The following is a 9,084-nucleotide window of genomic DNA, read 5'->3' as shown; positions in this document are numbered from 1 at the left end:
CGAAAATTTTTAAACTGTGAAATAGAGAATCCAGTAGATTAAAGGGCCGGTTGTTCGAACGCTAATCAGATATGGAATCAACTGATCATTATCAAATATTTAATTACTGTCAATGTCAACTTTGATTTGGTTGCTGAAAACATAATTGATTACAATTTTGAGATTAATTGATTAATTAATCAATTATGTATGTTAATAATTGTTACGTTAATTGATAATTAATAATTAATTAATCAATCAATTATGTTAATTATCATAATGTTAATTGATTACAATCAACTGATTGGTGTACGAACAACGGATTTTGTTATTTGATGGTTTTTAAAGGGACTAAAAGAATAATATTGGCAACATTGATTTTAATAATAGAAAAATTTTTAACTTAGCGTACCTTTTCGTGACAAATCGGATATTTTTTGAGAGATCATCGGATAATCTAGAGAAATGCGATTGGCAACACTGGTACAGGGACAGTCATAATTTAGAATTTTCTTCACATCATTATTAATTTATATTTAAATAATTGTTTTATTCCAATTTCTATTGAATTTATTAATGTCTTTGTGTTTTGTTTTACTATTTTTTCTTTAAAAAAATAGATGGCGTCTTTTTGCATTTATTAGCTAAATATTCTATCCTTAATTTACCAGTATTCTGTTATACAGTGATGAGCGTGCTAATAACTGTCAAAATAAAGCAAAAGATGGAAACATAATACATGATGAAATAAAGAGAGATGAAACGAGTAAAAAAAAAGAATGTGTGTGTACTTTGTACGCACGTAAGAAGTTAAACTTCTATTATAATATAATTTCAACGAAATAAATATACCTACTTAACAGTTACAATACAAAAAATTAACAATAATTACCAAAAATGAACCAAAACATGCCAAATATTAAAAAAATAAAGAAAAAAATATGAATCGTCCGGGATTTGAACCCGCAATCTCGCGATTTTTTGATCTCTGGTCCAATGCTCTACCAACAAGGCCATCAAGCCGCATGCTACTTACCTTTCAGATATACATAATTATACATCACGGTGACAAGTGAAATATAAAAATATATGTTTTATTATTTTACGCCCTAGGAAGACAAATCCAAAGACACAAAATTATAATAAAATACCTTTTAAACCACCTTTTTCAAATTGCGCAAGTTGTATTATTAATATTAATGTTAATAAATGAAATATAAATATTTTGACGTTTCACAATTTGACAATTCACTTTTAACTGCAGTGCCTTAAAAATTTTAAAGCACTAGTGCCTTAAAGTAGCATTTTTAACGCTCCTATGGAGTCCTAAAAATTGCATTTTTAACACGTTTGTAAAAAAATATATTTAAAAACACTAGTATATTCTTTCCACGCCTTTTCTGGACTGATACATACATAAATTAAAACATTTTGAAGTATAACTTCAAAAATATAATATGAAAACTATTTAAAAAGGCAGTATAACTATTAACTAACCTTTGTTGTTTCTCTTCCCACAAATTTTAAAACGCAACAACCATACATAACCAAACCGTCAACCGTCCAAACCACAGCTGCGCTACAGCTGCCATATTGGATAATTTTTGACATGTCATTTGAACATCCAATCAGAACAAAGTTATAATGCGCATGCGCCGGGATCGTAGGTTTTAAGGTATAAAAATTCACCCTCATATCGCGCGTAAAGAAGTATAACTTCAAAAATAAGAATATGTTGACCTCCGAGAAAAAATGACCTCCGAGATGTTGAATCGGGTTTATGTCTTAGCGTAGTAAAAAAAACAATTAATAAAAAAAGATAATAAAAAACAAATTAAAAATATAATAAAAAATACAAAAAAATTAATATTTACAAAATAGTTATTTATGAAACAGTTCGTGAAGTATGCTTTTTGCGAACGCGAGGGCTATACATCGCGTAAGTTCGCAAAAAGTACTTCACGCACAGTTTCATACAATATTTTATCTACTCTACCATACACACATGAAAAAACTGTAACTGTTCGTTACTGGAATTCATTTCTATTCTACAATTTTTAGAAATTTGACATTTAAAAATTCTAACTTCTTTCAAACCACAAAACTGTCAAAACTTTTGTCGTAATTTATTGCTCATTGTGTCATCACCATGACAACGCGAAATTTAAGGATATTTGATTATATGAAAGTGTGTTAAAACCAGTGCGAAAAAGTAAATCCCATTTGAAATACATTGTTACTTAGTTACGCACACTTTAAATACTTCTTAAACACTTCACGCACTGCTATCTATAATGACAGTTTTCACAAACTAAAAACTTACACATAATATGACATAGAGTAGATAAAAAATATTTATAACCAAAGCAGTGTATTATTTAGATAATCATTGTAATATGATAGTTTGTTTTGTATTTAGAGTTAGAAATACAGAAATAATTCCTCTGATTGAAAAAAAATTGTTTGTTTTTAAAATAACAAAACGTCTGGCTAATTGGCTCGGCCAAGGCCATAAAATTCACACAAAATAAAAATGAAACTTGCAGAGGTGGAAATTATCGATATAAACGTATATATTAACATTACATTACATAGTTTCCCACCTTTATACGACTATGACAGGAGTATTTTATAAAATTCTCCTGTCACAGTGACAGTTGTGATACTCCTCCAATACGTCTAAAAGTGGAAAACTATGTAATGTAATGTTAATTTATACGTTTATATCGATAATTTCCACCTCTACTAGTTTCATGTCTTTTTACTTCACAATGTATTATATTATTTTCTATCTTTCGCGTTATTTTGCCGGTTATTAGCATGGTTCATAAACGTTTACTAAATTTAGTAAATGTGACAAATGTCTAAGAACCGTAGGTTATTAACATGCTCATCACTGTTTTCTTCCAACTCGATACAAAACCGTTCTTGAACGGTTCGTGAACCGCGCAGTAACGAAAAATGTGTTACTGCGCATAATTATTCGTTATCGCGCATGCTCGTAACGATTCAAGAACGGTGTTGTATCGAGTTGGAACAAACCTTATGACAACTAAATAATCACAGACATAATAATTTCTATGTTTCTCTGCTATACCTCATTTGTCAGTTGACAATTCCCCTTCCATTCTGTCAATCAGGGTCTTCTTAACATGGAGATGTCAGATCCCTGCAAAATTCATTTATATCGTGAATAATCCCTTGCATACTTGAGTTACATACCTATAATTACTTTATATTTTAATATTTAACCAATATTCATAAATGTCTTTTTGGTAATACATAATCTCTATTTTCAATTTTATTAATCCTAGGTATATGCAGTTATAATCTTTTTTGCACGATTGATCATTTTTGACTGTTTACCGTGACAGATTTTACGTCAGTAGGTGACATTTACTAGCAACTCGACGGTAAGTAATCCAACTCTACGGTAAGTACTCCAACTCGACGGTAAGTAATTCACTTACCGTCGAGTTAAAAAATCTCTTAATTTTAATTTATTTTTTGAAAGAATAAAGAAAACTAACGAATTATAAATTAATATTGAAACTTATGGTACAATTTGTTAAATTATTTAATGAAATCCCACTTGTTTGGGCTGTGGTTTCACTAGAAACTCCTGCAGAATCGCATACATTAGTAGTATTACTAGTATTGCACAACATTTTTTCTCTTCAAATACGCGATCAAAGTTGAAAACTTGGAAATATTAATGCCATCATAAAGAAAAACGGTGGATTTAATCATTGAATATTCTGCCCAGAGGCTTCCAGGAGCTTTCAACTGCATATGTCTTTGAACGAAATATGCTAATAGAGTCTTTTCTTCGATTCTTAAATTCTTGCCTTCGCACCATTTTTTAAAACTTTGGTAGGTATTTTGATAACGGATTTTGGATTTTTCGGGAATAATTGCGGAACACCCTTCTTCCCAAGCCCGTTCAATTTCTTCAAATTCACTTTCGCTCATATTTTAATTTATAATAATCAAAATTGTACTTAAAATTATTGACAACTAAATAAAAACTCAATTCTCCATTGTTGTTATGCACCCTAGTTACTACCTAACAACCAAAGTATCTATCTTGATAAAATGAATGAAACTAGTAGGCCTTGGGCCCGCATATACAATTATTATTTATGACCACACCGTTGAAACTTTTTGTACTTGTTATTTGGGTGGAGTCGGACAAATTTTGAGCTTGGCGCATTATGGTAGTGGGGCGTTTGTCTGTCAAGCGGTGACGAAGTTGTCAATTTTATGCAAGAAAAAAATTTATTACCACATTGGTCATTCTATTTTAATCAATGGATTTTATCATATAAACAACGAAAACAATTTTGTCGGACAAAAATATTGGGGCATATGACGCGTCGGACACGCTAAATATGTCAAATTTATGAAAATAATAAATTTATTACCACATGGCTAATTTTAACAGAATCTACCATAAAACATTTTTACAATAATGTGGTAACCTTGTCGGACAATTTTCACGGGGCATATGCGCAGTCGGACGCGCCGAAGATGTCAATTTCCTGAAATTTTTTATTTACAACCATTTTTCCGACAACATTAGTAGGTTATAAGTAATTATATTCTTAATCAAAAAATCAAAGTGTCGGACAAAAATATTGGGGCAACTCGACAGTCGGACAAAAAATTTAATTTTTATTAGTAAAGTATACTTTCAAATTATGCTGGGTTCGTGTATCCCTTATCTTTACAACCATTTTTCCGACAAAAGTAGTAGGTTATAAGTAATTATATTCTTAAACAAAAAATATAATTGTCTGACAAAAATGTTGGGGCAAACGAACAGAAAACTTAATTCTTTTAGGCTATCGACGAGGAGGTATTATCAAAAAAAAATTTTAAAACAGTGTTTCTCGGTTACTTTTGAATCGATTTAGCTGAAAATTGGTACACACACTAAGTAAAGCATTTAAAAGGGTATGACGTAGATCGGAACCCAAAATTTTCATAAAAAATTTTCCGACAAGAGGGAAAATTTTAGAAAAATTGTGATCTGATAATTTGTGTACATACTCCTTGAACAACGACAAACATCGTTCTGTATTTTTTCTCGAATTAAAAAAAAAATTTCAGCACATGTATCAGGTTATAAGTAGTTATATTCCAAATCAAAAAATCTAAGTGCCCGACATAAATAGTGGGGCACATCCAAAGTCGGACAAAAAATTTAATTTTTATTAATAAACTATACTTTTAAACTATTCTGGGTTCGTGCATCCCTTATCTTTACAACCATTTTTCCGACAAAAGTAGTAGGATAAAAGTAATCATACTCTTAAACAAAAAATGTAATTGTCTGACAAAAATGTTGGGGCAAACGAACAGGAAACTTAATTCTTTTAGGCTATGGACGAGGAGGTATTATCCAAAAATATTTTAAAACAGTTTTCTCGGTTATTTTTGAATCGATTTAGCTGAATATTGGTACACACACTAAGTAAAACATTTAAAAGGGTATGACGTAGAGCTGTACCCAAAATTTTCCCAAAAAAATTTCGGACAAGAGGGAAAATTTTAGAAAAATTGTGATCTGATATTTGCGTACATACTCCTTAAACAACGACAAACATGGTTCTGTAGTTTTTTTTTTTCCAATTAAAAAAAATTTCCGACACAAGTATCAGGTTATAAGTAGTTATATTCTAAATCAAAAAATCTAAGTGTCCGACAAAAATATTGGGTCAAATCCAAAGTCGGACAAAAAATTTAATTTTTATTAATAAACTGTCTTTTAAACAATACTGGGTTCGTGCAACCCTTACCTTTAAAACCATTTTTCCGACAACATTAGTAGGTTATAAGTAATTATATTCTTAATCAAAAAATCAAAGTGTCGGACAAAAATATTGGGGCAACTCGACAGTCGGACAAAAAATTTAATTTTTATTAGTAAAGTATACTTTCAAATTATGCTGGGTTCGTGCATCCCTTATCTTTACAACCATTTTTCCGACAAAAGTAGTAGGTTACAAGTAATTTTATTCTTAAACAGAAAATGTAACTGTCTGACAAAAATGTTGGGGCAAACGAACAGAAAACTTAATTCTTTTAGGCTATCGACGAGGAGGTATTATCAAAAAAAAATTTTAAAACAGTTTTTCTCGGTTATTTTTGAATCGATTTAGCTGAATATTGATACACACACTAAGTAAAACATTTAAAAGGGTATGACGTAGAGCTGTACCCAAAATTTTCCCAAAAAAATTTCGGACAAGAGGGAAAATTTAAAAAAAATTGTGATCTGATATTTGCGTACATACTCCTTGAACAACGACAAACATCGTTCTGTAGTTTTTTTTCCAATTAAAAAAAATTTCCGACACAAGTATCAGGTTATAAGTAGTTATATTCTAAATAAAAAAATCTAAGTGTCCGACAAAAATATTGGGTCAAATCCAAAGTCGGATAAAAAATTTAATTTTTATTAATAAACTGTCTTTTAAAAAATACTGGGTTCGTGCAACCCTTACCTTTAAAACCATTTTTCCGACAACATTAGTAGGTTATAAGTAATTATATTCTTAATAAAAAAATCAAAGTGTCGGACAAAAATATTGGGGCAACTCGACAGTCGGACAAAAAATTTAATTTTTATTAGTAAAGTATACTTTCAAATAATGCTGGGTTCGTGCATCCCTTATCTTTACAACCATTTTTCCGACAAAAGTAGTAGGTTACAAGTAATTATATTCTTAAACAAAAAATGTAATTGTCTGACAAAAATGTTGGGGCAAACGAACAGAAAACTTAATTTTTTTAGGCTATCGACGAGGAGGTATTATCAAAAAAAAAATTTAAAAGAGTGTTTCTCGGTTATTTTTGAATCGATTTAGCTGAAAATTGGTACACACGCTAAGTAAAGCATTTAAAGGGTATGACGTAGATCGGAACCCAAAATTTTCTTAAAAAATTTTCCGACAAGAGGGAAAATTTTAGAAAAATTGTGATCTGATAATTTGTGTACATACTCCTTGAACAACGACAAACATCGTTCTGTATTTTTTTCTCAAATTAAAAAAAAATTTCAGCACATGTAGCAGGTTATAAGTAGTTATATTCCAAATCAAAAAATCTAAGTGTCCGACAAAAATATTGGGGCAAAGCCAAAGTCAGACAAAAAATTTAATTTTTATTGATAAACTATACTTTTAAATTATGCTGGGTTCGTGTATCCCTTATCTTTACAACCATTTTTCCGACAAAGGTAATAAGTTACAAGTAATTATATTCTTAAACAAAAAATGTAATTGTTTGACAAAAATCTTGGGGCAAACGAACAGAAAACTTAATTCTTTTAGGCTATCGACGAGAAAGTAATATCAAAAAATTTTAAAAGAGTTTTCTCGGTTATTTTTGAATCGATTTAGCTCAAAATTGGTACACACACTAAGTAAAATGTTTAAAAGGGTATGACGTAGATCTGTGCCCAAAATTTTCTTAAAAAATTTTCCGACAAGTGGGAAAATTTTAGAAAAATTGTGATCTGATATTTGCTTATATACTCCTTGAACAACGACAAACATCGTTCTGTATTTTTTTATCGAATTAAAAAAAAAATTTCAGCACATGTATCAGGTTATAAGTAGTTATATTCCAAATCAAAAAATCTAAGTTCCCGACATAAATAGTGGGGCACATCCAAAGTCGGACAAAAAATTTAATTTTTATTAATAAACTATACTTTTAAACTATTCTGGGTTCGTGCATCCCTTATCTTTACAACCATTTTTCCGACAAAAGTAGTAGGATACAAGTAATTATACTCTTAAACAAAAAATTTAATTGTCTGACAAAAATGTTGGGGCAAACGAACAGGAAACTTAATTCTTTTAGGCTATGGACGAGGAGGTATTATCCAAAAATATTTTAAAACAGTTTTTCTCGGTTATTTTTGAATCGATTTAGCTGAAAATTAATACACACACTAAGTAAAACATTTAAAAGTGTATGACGTAGAGCTGTACCCAAAATTTTCCCAAAAAAATTTCGGACAAGAGGGAAAATTTTAGAAAAATTTTGATGTGATATTTGCGTACATACTCCTTGAACAACGACAAATATCGTTCTGTAGTTTTTTTTTTCTCGAAATAAAAAAAAATTTCCGACACAAGTATCAGGTTATAAGTAGTTATATTCCAAATCAAAAAATCTAAGTGTCCGACAAAAATATTGGGGCAAATCCAAAGTCGGACAAAAAATTTAATTTTTATTGATAAACTATACTTTTAAATTATGCTGGATTCGTGTATCCCTTATCTTTACAACCATTTTTCCGACAAAGGTAGTAAGTTACAAGTGATTATATTCTTAAACAAAAAATGTAATTGTTTGACAAAAATCTTGGGGCAAACGAACAGAAAACTTAATTCTTTTAGGCTATCGACGAGAAAGTAATATCAAAAAATTTTAAGAGTTTTCTCGGTTATTTTTGAATCGATTTAGCTCAAAATTGGTACACACGCTAAGTAAAACATTTAAAAGGGTATGACGTAGAGCTGTACCCAAAATTTTCTTAAAAATTTTTCCGACAGGAGGGAGAATTTTAGAAAAATTGTGATCTGATATTTGCTTACATACTCCTTGAACAACGACAAACATCGTTCTGTAGTTTTTTTTCCAATTAAAAAAAATTTCCGACACAAGTATCAGGTTATAAGTAGTTATATTCTAAATCAAAAAATCTAATATTTATATTCACCATTTAATGAATTTAATATTCACCATTGGCGCGCATACGGGTAATATGAGCCGAAAAATACGTAATTTAATATGAAGTCAAAAATGTGTAAAAATTATTTTTTTTTTAAATTGTACCAAAACGCCCCATTATTTTTGTCCGACAAGTGATCCAATATACATTACACATGTAAAAAAACAGTACAAAATAAAAATAACATCTGTGGTAATAAATAAAAAATTTTCAGGAAATTGACATCTTCGGCGCGTCCGACTGCGCATATGCCCCGTGAAAATTGTCCGACAAGGTTACCACATTATTGAAAAAAGGTTTTATGGTAGATACCGTTAAAATTATCCATGTGGTAATAAATTTATTATTTTCATAAA

The sequence above is a fragment of the Diabrotica virgifera genome, chromosome 5 (genome assembly GCF_917563875.1).
Source record: "Diabrotica virgifera virgifera chromosome 5, PGI_DIABVI_V3a".
NCBI lineage: Eukaryota > Metazoa > Arthropoda > Insecta > Coleoptera > Chrysomelidae > Diabrotica > Diabrotica virgifera.
This window is presented reverse-complemented; position numbering follows the sequence as displayed.